The sequence below is a fragment of the Xenopus laevis genome, chromosome 8L (assembly GCF_017654675.1).
Source record: "Xenopus laevis strain J_2021 chromosome 8L, Xenopus_laevis_v10.1, whole genome shotgun sequence".
NCBI lineage: Eukaryota > Metazoa > Chordata > Amphibia > Anura > Pipidae > Xenopus > Xenopus laevis.
Window position 1 is genome coordinate 89,816,539 of NC_054385.1, and position 15,396 is coordinate 89,831,934.

Consider the following 15,396-nt stretch of genomic DNA (forward strand, 5'->3'; position numbering starts at 1 on the left):
ACCTGCCTGTGGCTCACATTCCTCCCATTACACTGCTGCAGCCTGCATATCAGCACGAGACATCTCATCCCATTTGTAAACTACATGTGTAAACTTTTTCCCTCACACCCTTTTACATTGGCTTCCCTCTTAAAGGTTTGGCAAGTGAAATGGGCATGCTGCCAATGAACAGATAGAAATATAGATTCCTGTGTCTATATGTATATATATAGTTCAATAGAGAGTGTATGGTTTACTTAGCAGGGCCCTCTGTAATCTGTATATTCAATGTATACATGTCACTATTGTGTAGCATTCTGGAATAGGCCTGTGGTTTATAAATATGGGCTAATAATTAGATGAACTACACCCTGTATTGTTCTTCTCAGATAGCCTTTCCAGACAATTTTTCAGAAAATCAGTTCTACTTGTCAGAACTTGACCATTTTAATTGTATTTATTGCCTCCTACTCCTTATAGCTATATGGGTGGTCCTCTCATAAGAATAAGGCCAGTAAAAGAACCATATAACAACTTGATAAACATACCCCTTCATCCCCCAGCAAAGATAGGTCTGTTAATCAGCTGTCTTGTCTTACATTGGATCAACAGTGAATCATCAGGGCAGAGAAAAGAAAGGGACAAACACTGATTTCAATAGCAATACATATAGAAATAACTGAAAAAAAATAGAAAATTTGCAATATATGTATATTGCAAAGTTGCTAAGAATAATTTATTTTATTAAGCACATTTTTATTTTGGGTTGGCTTGCCCCTTAAGTTTATATGTCCCTTAAACTCCCTGCTGCTGTATAACATTAGCACCCAATATTTTCTGTATAACTGCTGCTGCATATGAGAATTGCAGTTCAGCTACAAAACTGTTCCTCCACCACTTAATAAGGGCCCATCTGAGTAGAATAATTGTGTGCAATGCATGGTCTCCTGGGGGTTCCCCTTTCCCAGCCTGTGTTGGATAGGAAAGGTATAAATGTAGTGTGCTGAGCCAGAATAACAATGCAATGGTCAAAATAGCAAAACAATCGTAAAACAACTTGCTGAACAGCCTTTACTATAAGTAATATACCTCTTCCTTTTAGTATGTTGCACATACAGTTATTAGTTGTGTGTTATTCTTCGTGTTCATGTTGTGTCAGCTGTTACTGCTGAATAAAAATAATACTGAAATACTAATGCTGAAAGGAGTGTTCTTGGAAAAAATGTTACACACCCTTTCCATGAGGGCGTGTGTGAGAAATAGACTTGTGTTTAGCAAAAGATGAATGCATCGGATCGATCCAAAACAATAACCGCTGAAGTCAAGAAATGATACAAAATATATACACACCTTTTAATATTTTGGTCTTTTTAAATAGTTGCTCAGGTCATATTCATTTCAGTGAGTAATGAGTCACTCAGAAAATGTTACAATTAATTACAATGAAACTACTTGCCGCTTAGTTGGATTAATCAGAGTGAACCTGACAGAATCATATAAATATAAATGCTTAATGCTTCAGGATCTATTTGTCACTGTAATTTATAACCTTAAAGGGATACTGTCATGGGAAAAAATTTTTTTTTCAAAATGCATCAGTTAATAGTGCTACTCCAGCAGAATTCTGCACTGAAATCCATTTCTCAAAAGAGCAAACAGATTTTTTTATATTCAATTTTGAAATCTGACATGGGGCTAGACATTTTGTCAATTTCCCAGCTGCCCCATGTCATGTGACTTGTGCTCTGATAAACTTCAATCACTCTTTACTGCTGTACTGCAAGTTGGAGTGATATCACCCCCTCCCTTTACCCCCCCAGCAGCCAAACAAAAGAACAATGGGAAGGTAACCAGATAACAGCTCCCTAACACAAGATAACAGCTGCCTGGTAGATCTAAGAACAACACTCAATAGTAAAAACCCATGTCCCACTGGGACACATTCAGTTACATTGAGAAGGAAAAACAGCAGCCTGCCAGAAAGCATTTCTCTCCTGAAGTGCAGGCACAAGTCACATGACATGGGGCAGCTGGGAAATTGACAAAATGTCTAGCCCCATGTCAGATTTCAAAATTGAATATAAAAAAATCTGTTTGCTCTTTTGAGAAATGGATTTCAGTGCAGAATTCTGCTGGAGTAGCACTATTAACTGATGCATTTTGAAAAAAAATTTTTTTCCCATGACAGTATCCCTTTAAGTAGCTACAATCCTTTGCACGTGAAGTACTCCACTTGTCTGTTGTACAAGTCAAAGAAATTTTGCCTTAGGCAAAAAGGCTCAGATTGCATCTGATGCTGAAGTACAACTTCTGGCCAGGCCAGCTAAGAGTCATGGGAATTTCAGCACAAGCTGGTCAGAGGCTTGCAATTTATATACCCCCTGGAGTAAGAGGAGTTTCCTAAACAACATGTCTTACAAAAAACTCATAATTTGAGCATTATTTCAATACTTACCAGACCAGAATTTTCTAAGGTGAAGGAATAGAGGAATAGATGACAAAATGCACTTTTTTTATGAAAATGTATTTTTATACTGTGTAGTAGATAGAAGTACATTTAATAAAAAAAAATTCTATGGGTGTGTCATGGTGGCACAGTGGTTAGAATTGCTGTAGGCAGCACCAGGCCCAGACTGGCAAGCTGTGGGTTCTGGTAAATGCCAGAGGGGCTGCTGTAAGATGCCATAAAAAGTGACTACTAAGTGTGCTGGTGGGAGCTGTTTGGGTCTCTGTGTACTAGGAATGCCTGGGCCTATTGAATCCCAGTCGGAGTCCAGTCCTGGGCAGCACTGGGGTTTTGGGTACAATTTCAACAAGTTCTTCATGGAACACTTCTCATGTCTGGGTTTCCCCCTATGGTCTAAGAACAAAGTTAGGGTTGTATGAAAATGGATAGTCAGGGGCTACAACTGCCTTAGGACCCAGGAGTTCCTCTACTTACAAATAACTCACGGTTTTATATCATAAAACAGTAGATATGGGGTTAACATTAGATGCAGGGAACTACTCAAGTAAGGAACCCATTCGGACTATTCAGTGAGTGCCATATGCATTTTTACACCATGGAGAGATGAAAAGTGTTTTAAAGGATTGCTGCCTTAGTAGCCTTCTAGAGAGGGTCCTGTGCAGAGACAACCTGAAAGTCACAGTTTAATTTGTCAGGAAGTTTTGTTACCTTCAATATTCCAAGGTGCAGTGTACAATTCTGCTTATAAGTAGGGATATGGGTGCATAGAGGGGATATGATGTTAATAAACTGGCAGCAGCTGGGGGCATGGGAGTTTGGAAGCTGCAAAAGCATAAGTCAAATTGTTTAACTGGGGCCCAGGGGGTTTCTAGCTACATCCCTGAAGATACTGATAGGCCACTTGGTTTCTTATTAAACTGACACCTAGGGTGTGTTTCTGTTTCTATGGAAGGGAAATTATAAGCTCTTCTGGGCAGGGTCTCAAGTAATGCTTTTGGAATGTAAATGATGAGTGATAATAATAAAATATTAGGCAAAACTTTGGTTAGTAATACGCATGTAGAACCATCATTTTTCCAGTATCTGCTTGTTCCACTATTCTGAAATACATAACACAAGAACGTGATAACTCAATATTAAGGCCTAAAATTAAGAAATAGTAAGGACTAAAGGTTAAGAAAGAGAGAAGGACTGAGAGAAAGACACTCCCTATCCAGAAAAACAGTATGAATTTATGGTGAATAACTTTTAACTGTGCCAGTATTCTAGGATAGAGCCCAATTATGGTCATAATGGCATATGGAATAAGGGTTGGCCGGTGGAACACCTGGAAAAATCCGGTGGACCCCTGGCTGTTGTGGGCCTCGCTGGGCCAGATCACGGCAAAAACATTGCGAGCATGCGCACACACTCTGTGCAGCAGAGTGACAATATGTCTAGCCTGATGTCAAATTTCAACATTAAATATAAAAAAAAAACAGTTTGCTCTTTAGACTGATGCATTTTAAAAAAAACATGTTTTCCCATGACAGTATCCCTTTAAGGTGTGAAGATCAAAATTAGAGAAAGATCCATTATCTGGAAACCCCAGGTCCCAAGCATTCTGCATAACAGGTCCCATACCTGTATTACACAGTTAGAATATTTATACTTCTATACAGAATCTATTGATCTCTAATAAACCAGAATTGCAAGCACTAAAATCTCTGGGCAATCGTGCATGTTTGTTGTAGAAAGCAAATATACACTGGAACTGTAGCAAATGTAAGCATTTTAGAAAATATTTTCACCTTTTGAAAGTCCTACCAAAGTGCTTTATAAGGTATTTTGGTTTGGGTGATGTTGTTTATATATGGATAGAAATCTGGCAAAAGAATTGTGTACAGAGGGTGGCTCTCAATGGTATATTTTCTACTTGGAGTAGTGTTCTTAATGGGATGCCGCAGGGTTCTCTATTGGGTCCATGTTTATATTTGGTCATTGGTTTATTACAGTTTTTTTTTTTTAAATAAGGCTATATAGTCATTTACATAATTTTAAAAAATGTTCGTTTTCAAAACATCTACCTGAAAAGGTAGAGCTGCATAGATTCTTAGGTCTTTACTCTCTGCCCAAGCCAGGAGGATTGGCAACACCTTGGCTGACTAAGGTCCTGTCTACTTTATTCTGATGTTCCCAGCAGCCTGTAGGAAGTATAGGCATTAATGTTTATTGCACATGTGCCCATCATTTGCATATCTGTGATTTGATTGGCTGATGCAATTCAGCAAATCGGATCAATGAATAGCCAAAACAGCAAGAGAAGAAACAATCACAGAATGAGCATTGCGGGCGCCTCCCTGTGATGTGAGTCCCTTGACTTGCAAAGTGAAGATATTTTATGCAGCACTACCACTGAAGGTAGATATTGTATGTTAAAAACAATCAATTTTTTTTAACATTAAACCAAATGACAAATATCATGTAAATTCTTTTTTAAAATCTGTAATAAAGGTGAACCACCCCTTTAATGACTTTTTGGTGGGCATTGTAAGTAGTGTATCAGCATAATGTATCAGGAGTAAAGTATTTGCATATGAAACAAAATTATGCAGCCTAATTAATTCTATCCAGGATGTGGCATCCTTGCTACAGAATCTGAAAAAAAAAAGGCAAGCTGGGTGGTTAAGTGGCAGGTAAGATTAATTGTTGATAAATGTATGTAAAACATGCAAGCCACTTGAACCATTCATGGAACTGCATTAGGCAAATCCATAATGGAAAAGAACCTTGCAGGTCCTCTTCTGCCGTGAAGTAGTGCCGCCTTTGGTAACTTTAAGAGCTGAATTTCCATATTTTTAAACCAGAAATTTGGCTCTGCTAGTGCAGTGAGTGCAATAGCACTCTCTGCATTAGTGATGCGGCTCCCCGTTGACCTGCTCCATCGGTTTAAACACAAAGCAGAAAAGGGGGCGGCGTCAGGATTGTTATGTCAGGCGGCAGCAGGCCCAAAAACAGTGATGTTTCCTTGTAGATAATAAACTTTGCTGTAGCAAGTGATGCCAGTCAGTAGCTGCAAAGGCAAACAAGGTGTTGAGCTGTATCAAAAGGGGTATACTGTAAATAGCTGTTTTGATCTCCTGTGCTCAAATTGGATATTATTGTATTAGACAGATTTCAAAGCAGGGCAGCTAAGCTGGTTAGGGTATTGAAAGTCTCAGCTATGAAAGGCTGGACAAGTTGGAAATGTTTACACTAGAGAAAATATACCAGGGGATCCCTAGAATAAACAAGGATGCTTAATTCATCATTACACCCTTCTAACAGACACAAGGGCATACATTCAGATTAGAGCAAAGGAGGTTCCATCCTAATATTCAAAAACATTTTTTTACAATGAGAGATGTGAAGTGGGATTCTTTTCTTAAAGCAGTTGCACTGGCAGATACATTAGATAGCTTCAAGAAAGTGTTGGGAGTCAGTTTGGTAGGTAGGACAATACAGGGTTACTGAAATGTTCTCTTAATACAGTGTTGATACAGAGGCTGGTCTGACTGACATCTTGAAAGGAAATTCTTACCCCTCTGAGGCAAATTGGAGAGGCCCCAGAGGGTGTTTTTCACCATTCTCTGCATACGCTAGCAGTTAAGCAGGTTTTATAGGCTAAAAGGTTTAACTGGATGGACATGTGTCATTCTATCCGAAATTATTAAATTACTAAGTAACTATGCTAGGTGGATTAAGTAGGAAATAAAGTAAGTATGGAATATATAACTAGCGACCACTGATATTCATTATGACTACCACTATTGGAAAACACCAGAGGATAATTCTGTTCCAGAATAGAGCATATCACTGGCTTACCAAGTTGTAACTGGGCCTTGGTATTTTAATATTGGTCAAAGTCCCAATTGAGGGTGGTCTATTATTAGCAGACTATGTACATACAAATGCACACTTAAAGGAGAACTTAATCCTAAAAATGAATATGGCTAAAACTGCCATATTTTATGTACTGAACATATTGTACCAGCCTAAAGTTTCAGCTTGTCAATAACAGCAATGATCCAGGACTTTTATACTTGTCACAGGGGGTCGCCATCTTGGAAAGTGCCTGTAACACTCACATGCTCAGTGAGCGCCGAGCAGCTGTTGAGAAGCTAAGCTTAGGGGTAGTTGCAAATTATCAAGCAGAAAATGAGGTTGGCCTGTTATATAAGCTGATGATACAAGGCTGATTATTGAATTTTGATGCTAATTGCACTGATTTTTGTGCTGTCATGTAGTTATTATCTGTATTAATTACTAACCAAACCTTATACTGTGACATTTATATTCTGTGTGTGCTGTATATTTTGAGTGGGTCCCAAAACTCAGTAAGTGACAGCAGAACAGAGCATGTGCAGTGAATCAGCAGAAAAGAAGATGGGGAGCTACTGGGGCATCTTCAGAGACACATATCTTCCCTGCTAATGGGTTGTGGTTGTCTTGGGCTGGTACAGAAGCCCAAAACATAATGTAAAAATTTCTAGCTACTTCTTAAGTTAAGCTTTAGATTTCCTTTAAATGGCTGAAGTGGTTAGTGAACATGTGGCCTTCAGAACAGTCATAGGTTAAGAACATGAAGGATGCACAAGTTGGATTGATAATTTGGCTAGAAGTACCAATGTTTAAGGCAAGCCGGAAAATAAAAGGACACGTCTATAATGCATCTGTAATTTAATCTATGAAACAATGAACTACATTTGAAAAAGAGACTGTATCCATGCACTGACCAGCTCATGGATTAAAAGGACAGTGAGTTCAAAACATGTAACTTTACACATGACAGTATGTCAGACCTTTCCAGTATATACTGCATTAACGGTCATGTATAGCAGCCAATAACTGCTGGGACTGCAGCATTATGCATCATCTGCAAACTTTGCTTGCTTCACTGGAAACCCTATATTTAGCACAATGCAGAACCCAGCCCTGGAAAAACAAGAGTCTATGCAAAGGAGAACATAGCTTTGTTTCTGCCAAAGAGAATAGTTTTAACAAAAGATGTAAAGGGATAGTTACTAGAAAATACAAGTGCCCACAGGAATATCATTTTTGGACATTTTCTCATGAAATTGCTTGTCAGTAGGTGTACTGTAGTTATATCCAAACAAATACCACATTTTACACCATTTTCGTATATTTTCCCCCTAAAAAACAGATATTAATACCTCAAATAAAGTATCTGTACTACTACTTTATTGAATTTAGTTTGACAAATAATTTATAAAAACAGGAAACAGTAAAATCATGACACAAGGACATGTCCATTTAAAGTGGACCCGTCACCCAGACACAAAAATCTGTATAATAAAAGTCCTTTTCAAATTAAACATGAAATCCAATTTCTATTTTTTATTAAAGCATTCATAGCTGTTGTAAACTAATTTAGAAATCTCAGCTGTCAATCAAATATTGTCTGCCCCGCCTCTATGCCTAGGCATAGAGGTGGGGCAGACAATTACTTTCACTTTCCATTCAGCACTTCCTAGATGTCACTGCTCTCCCCACGTTCCCCCGTTCTCTTCACCATTTAATTGTGGAGTCAGGGCATGGGGATGGACATCAGGTCCCCCATTCTGGTGCACAAACAAGATTTTGAGATGATGCAAGGCTTGCCTTAATATTAGTGTCCACAAAATGGCTCCTGCCTGCTTGTTATAATTATGAATTCCCAGACTGAAGGAAACAAGATTTAAATAACTTATATAGTGTAATTAAAGTTTATTTTGCTTGACTAATGTGATTTTGAATAATTTTTTTTTGGTGACGGGTCCACTTTAAGCAGAGCATACATTTAATGAGGATAAAGAGCAAAAAGGGCAAATATGCATTTCTGTAGAAACCCTTTAAATGCATTTTTGTGCTTACTGCTATCGTTCTGTGACCAATAACACCAATCATCTTAGAAATCATAAAATGTCATAATTCACTATTATTATCTCTGTAAAATCCCTGTACAATACAAAAATTTAGTGCATGGTTCTGCAGATTAAAGATAAATTATTTTAAAACACTGCGTGTTTTGGTAAGATTTTGATAATTTGTTGTATGCATTGTGAACTTCCCGTCGAATGTAATACAATTTAATATCAGTGCAACTAGGGCCTGTGCATACATATATATATATATATATATATATATATATATATATATATATATATCTTTTAGCCAATGTACCTCTGTGCCTGTTGACATTTTATAAGGTGACTGTATGGCCATGAGGAAACTTGTGCTGGGATGAAGGGATGGGATTTCTACATATATGCAAGAGGACATTTCCTTATGCTAGGCTTTTTGTATTTTAGTGCTGACAACGGGTACTTTTAGTTCACGTTTACTATATACAGGAAGTAATATGATAACAGATTAGCATTCACTCATATTTTAATAAACGCTGACTTAATAGAAAATAAAAAAGAATATACCTCCCTCTATTGGTGATCATAAAAATAAAAGTTAAATAAATGTTTCTAAACTAATACTAGTATTTGAATAGTATGACTGCATTATAGCGGCTTTGTTATGATGTATAAATGCCTGGTTAAATAAACAAAATAACATAAAAGTAGTTGAAAACACCATTCAGAGAAATATGTCTCAAAACGCTTTGGTGAGAAAAGGGCATTGCGAAACAGATTTTTATTTTTTTAGTTTTGAAACAGGTGGGCTTCCCAGAAGAGGAGAAGATAGTAAGGTACTATTGAGAAAAGAGGAGCATGGTACTATATATGTGTATTTATAAAGGTTCCCTTTAGTAACACTCCTTTTATTTCTTGTTTGCTTTACAGAGTTTGGAGTGTAACTAAGTTACCTGGATGCTGTATACTTTAATACGGATTATGCCAGCTGTGATGTGTACATCATCTACTGTTGAAAACATTGATACTTTGTAACATGAGGTCATGGTAATATACCCCTAAAGGGGCTGTTACGTTTAACTATGCTGTGAAGAGTGATATTCTGAGAAAATATGCAATTAGTCTTCATATTTTAATATTTTTCAGTTATTTAGCACTTTTCTTCAGTTTGGAATTTCAGCACCTATCCAGCTGCTATGGTGTAAATTAATGTAGCAATCAGGCAATGGTATGAATGACACATTGGAAGATAATCAGGAGAGGGCCTGAATAGAAAGATCACTAATAAAATGACTATAAAATTGTACCCTTGCAGAGTAATATTTTTTTTGGCTGTCTGGGTTAGTGATTTGAAAGCTGGAAAGAGTCCAAAAAAGAAAGCAAATAATTCAAAAACTATACAAAATAAAAAATGAAGAGTAACTGAAATTTTGCCAAGAATTGCCCATTCTATAACATACTAAAAGTTAACTTTCAGGTGAATAACCTCTTTAACTTGATGAAGGTGCACACACACACACACAAAAATTGGTATCACCTAATAAAGAAGAGGAACATTCCGATACCCCTATTTAGCAGGTTGAAAATAATCATAGACAGAACATATTACATTTAGAAAATGATGTGTAAATGTTGTTTATAGGAAAGTATCCGCTTTCCTATAAAGGACGTTTAGCGTTGACATCATTCCCTTTCATATGGCAAATAACTGTTATAGACATGTTCTCAACTATAGACTGCATGGGTTAATATACAGTCTTTTTAGAACACTTTTCAGTGGCAGGGATAAGAGACAATATACAGTATGTAGGGCAGGTTTGCATTATGTATTTTTCATTAGCTTTGTCTTCATAAGAGGAGGTAGAATGACTGCCCTGAGGGAAATCAGGTGTTTAAAAGTAACAATTGGTCTATTCTAGAACTGAGCACAGAAATGCTGCAATACTGGTCTTCTAGTTCTAATATACAAAATCTCACCGACCACGAGATCAGAGTCCATGATCAACCCCCAGGAGTCACCAAACGAATCTGATGTTATCTATGAGTTGTTTATAACCAACATTCCTAAGTCTTGGTTGTGGGAAATATCGATGTATAGATTATCGTTCTATTAGTGACAGCTAAGTTCAATTTATACCTTTGACTTATTATTGACTGTTAAGACTGTATTGATAACGGAATTTATTTTTATTTACGAAATTTATCGAAACTCCTTTATGATTGATTATGGAAAATTAAATAAAAACATATATATATATCTATATATGTATAATAGTAAATGGACCCGCACTCCAAAATTTTCGTGAAGAAAAGTGATAAGCTTTATTTCACAGTTGCATATCCGACGTTTCGGTCCACACTGGAACCTTTTTCAAGGTGAAAAAGGTCCCAGTGTGGACCGAAACGTCGGATATGCAACTGTGAAAAAAATCTTATCACTTTTCTTCACGAAAATTTTGGAGTGCGGGTCCATTTACTATTATGTATCTGAAAATTTGACCAACGCACCCACTGCTTATGAAATCCGGTAAGAGTGCGCTCACCAAAGTGACTTTATATATATATATATATATATATATATGTATATATGTATATATATTGCTTTTTTGCTTATCTTAAATCGTTACAAAAGTATCCAAGTGCACATGGCACATTAGAAACTTTGTATCTTTTTCTGGCTGTTCAGTGCAGGAGATCAAAGAGAAAGTTGGGACATTTCAGTAACAATCCGGGACTGCACTCTTTCCAGCTCAAACGTGCACTGCATACTTTAAACAAGGTTATGCCAGGGCTCAATATCGAGATAAAATTATGCTTTTGTCCCTTAGCACTTTTTAGTAGCAGAGTGTTTAATTGATTTTAGAAGACACTGAATGACACTGCCTAGAGTTGCAAATTCTTGTATCTTCAATAACCTTCAAGCCCTTTTAAGTTAAGGAAGCCCCAACTCAATTCCATTTAGTGTATACCTAGCATTTTTGTTATGTTTTTTCAAGTACATAACCTTGCATTTATAAAAGTTGAACCTCTTTTGCCAGTTTTTGCCCAGTCATCCAATTTATTCAGATCATGCTGCACAATGAACACATACTGTATAGAGCCTATAGTTATGCACAATTCTAGTGTCGTCAGCAAAAACAGAACTTACAATGCCAACCTCAAGGTTGTCTATGTCTATGCTGGAGTCCAAACTAATAGGCCTATAGTTATCAGTTTAAGAATGGGATTGCTTTTTTAATAATGGCAACATATAAACACAGGCTCACATGCAATTTGTTCTCGATAAAGGCCCTAATGTGGGCAAAAATGTTGGATACGCATGTATGACTATTAAAGAAGTTTGATTCATTGTACATGGAGTGCAGGTCCTTCTGAGTTATTGTATATCACAATTTGACCCTGCACCCATGATTGATTAAGGAAGACCAGTTGGAGTGCGGACACCTGGTAAAACATACATATATGTGTGTGTGTGTATATATATATATATATATATTTTGAATACATATATATATATATATACACACACTATATTATCTATATCAGAATCTAATATCACACACTTCATTCCCAAAGTCAAGGTTTCTGCTCACCTTCTCATAGAAGTAATGACTTTGAAACCATTTGTATCCCTATACAGCCCCCACTACACCCTCCCCCACCATACCAACAGAAACTCCTGAGGACAGCCCTGCTTCCCAGTCCATGATCTCCAAATGCTGGAGTCCAAACTAATAGGCCTATAGTTATCAGTTTAAGAATGGGATTGCTTTTTGAATAATGGCAACATATCAAATTAACAAATTCATGGTACCATGCAAGATATCAAAAAAGGCTGAAAGCCTAATAAGGTTTGGCAACCTCAAAGATGAGCTGTTATTAGGGCAGATAACACCAGGTCCTCAACCTTAGTTTATTTTAAATATTCTAGTCTCTTTTCAACTTCCTCCTGAAATTAATTGAACTGGATCTTTAAAAAAGAGAAAGTCTTCATTGCTTGAATCTAATTGCTGATTAGTTGCAATGGGCAACATCACCGGTGTTTTCTCCAATGTTTTACACAACATGATAAATAGGCCTCACAATGTTAAGCTCCTGTCAAACACTGCAATACAGCACATTTTACAAGTACCTTATGTACAGGGGACACTGCTTTGTGTATTGTGATTGTAAAGAGCAGAGGATGATGTACCAAAGTTTTTCAAAGCAAAAGATAATATACTGATGATAAAGGATCTCTGAACTGAGAGAAACGGGTACTAACCTTGTGGTGGTCCAGTATATGGGCGAGTCCCTGGATAACAATCTCATGTGTAAGAGATGAGTATATTTTTTGATGCCCCCATTTGGAGACATTGATGTAAGCTGAATAAAGTATATAAGTTATTGTATATTGTACAATATACAATAACACTCTTTTGCCAGACCGTAAATTCGCCTGGCGTCAGAGTGCGAAGTTGCGCCAGAATCTATCTCCTTGGCGAAAATACACCAGCGAATTTACGCCAGCGCCCGTTAATGAATTGGCAAAGTTACGAAATGACGTCACGCTGGCGAATTTGTGCCAGCGTTAGTCACTTCGCCCTTTAGTGAATCTGCCCCCAAGAATCAATAGTAAACTCACTGAACAAGTATGTCCAATGTGACCCCCCTTAAAGTTGCTGACTAACTCAGAGTTATAGAGCTGAAAAGCAGGACGTAGTGTTCTGGCTATTATATTAGACATCCAGTCACTCCAGATTTTATACATTACATTTTTGGCTATATTAGAAACATTTTTATTTTGCATAGCATATTTATTTACCCAGTTTTTATTTTTACACTGAACTGTTTCTTTAAGTGTCAGAGTGCAGGCACTTAAAAGAATGGTTTAGCTTTAATTTAACTTTTCAATTGGTCTTCATTATTTATTATTTTATAGTTTTTGAATGATTTGCCTACTTCTTCTGACTCTTTACAGGCTGCACATTTGTTATTGCTACTTTTTATTGCTAATCTTTCTATTCAGTCACTCTCCTATTCATATTCCAGTCTCTTATTCAAATCAGTGCATGGTTGCTATGGTAAATAAGACCCTAGCAACTGGATTGCTGAAATTGGAAACTGGAGAGATGCTGAATAAAAAGCTAAATAACTTAAAAAAACCACAAATAATAAAAAATTAAAACCAATTGCAAATTGTCTCTGAATATCACATCACTCTCTATATCATGCTAAAAGTTTGTTTACAGGTGAACAGTCCCTTTAACAAACACAGAGAGAGAGAGAGAGAGAGAGAGAGAGAGAGAGAGAGAGAGAGAGAGAGAGAAATTTGGCTACATGGGCTGACGTCTGTTGCCTAGGACAATGCCAGACCTAAATACAGCTTTGTTGGGAATCCTTCTACTCAGACCAATGGTTAAATAGTAAAGAAAGGTAAACCCAGAAATAATTTTCCATACCCACATGGAAAAAAACATTTATTAAATATTATATGTGTGTGTTACAATGCATAATAATCTTTCATGTGCTGGCAGACATGTTGCACACTCCACTGTAATGTGAAACGAGATGCTATTTGAAGGATCCATTAGTGATGTCCAGAGGAACCTGAAGAAAGAGAACATTAATTAATTAAGATCATTTTACCACCACCACAAAAAAAGGAGCTATAGCAATATCTTTAATTTTAATATCTTTATTAGGTAAAACTAAGATGAAGATGGGCAAATACCCTTACACAGTATTAAGTACTGAAATTCTGCTTTAATTTCTCAAGATTTCCTATTAATCCGCTCTTTGCCCTGGACAAATTATTATCTACAAGTGTGCAAGAATGTTTAGTGTGCCTGTCTTCAGGGCTGGAACTAGTGTGCCACTACACACACTTGAACCTCTCTCTGGGTCAGGATGAGTTAAAGGGAGAATTTTTGTCTTGGTGGTGGTGTGAAGATACAGTGAACACTTTGCAATATCAGAGAGACTATGTCTCATTGTTGTCAGAGGCAGGCTGTGTGGTGCCACAGAAACACATGTTACAGTAATGCATATGGGTAGCAATGCATAGGTATATATATATATAAAAAAAAAAAAATTTGCATGCAAATATCACAAACAAATATTTATGACCATGGTATTATGCACTCCACTAACTGTTTTTTTCAACTCTGTTTTCATGGTCACTTCCAGGTCTTGATCTTCCTATTGCTACTCCCTATTTCCTACCTTTTCACTTCACTTTTTGCTTCTGCGCTGCCTTTATCTCTGTCCCCTCATTTGCTTGCTTCTGTTTTTCAGACCCTGTTCCTCTTCAACTCCATAATATTCTTCTTCCTTCTCTCTTCTGGTCTATTATTCTGCTCTCCTTTTTTCAACACTATTTTACTTTTGCTTAGACTTTTGTGTTTCACCAACCACTTTTGCTTCAATTCTGTCACTTGTGCCTACTGCCACTTTTATTTACTCTTCTGCGCTCTTTTCTGCAGTTTATTTTATCTTTTTAAACTGCAAATGTGTTTCTGCTCTGCCTCAAATTGGAGTCATTACTACAGATAGATAACATAAAAAGCTGCCTAGGGACTGGTGGTTTGCAATTATGCTATTAGCGATTATAGGCAGAAAAATGGAGGAAATGCATTTTTCTTAAATCCTGCAGACAGCCAGTTAAACATCCCTAAGTTTTCAGGCACCTACTAAAGAGATATTTAGGGTACTTACTGCTTTGAACAGCCTTTTTACCTGTGAAATAGAGAAAATATACTATTTTAATATGGATTTGGTTAGGAATATTTAAACGTAGTAGGTGGAAAACAGTCACCAATACACAAGTAAAATTAAATTATTTCTAAAGACATATAAACTTCATAATCTTTCTAAACAGTTATGGCCTGTTAGGTGCTAATGAAATGGCTTCAAAATTACACATCCTACAATTGTAAGTTAAAATATATTGATGCATATACTCTTCTATTTGTCCATACAGCAAGAATGAGATTTGTCTGGTGTTCTCTTTGCCAGAGGTGTGCGAATAATTCCCCCGTACCATCTTCACTATGAGGGTAATGTCTAAATAATTTTGGCAATATAATA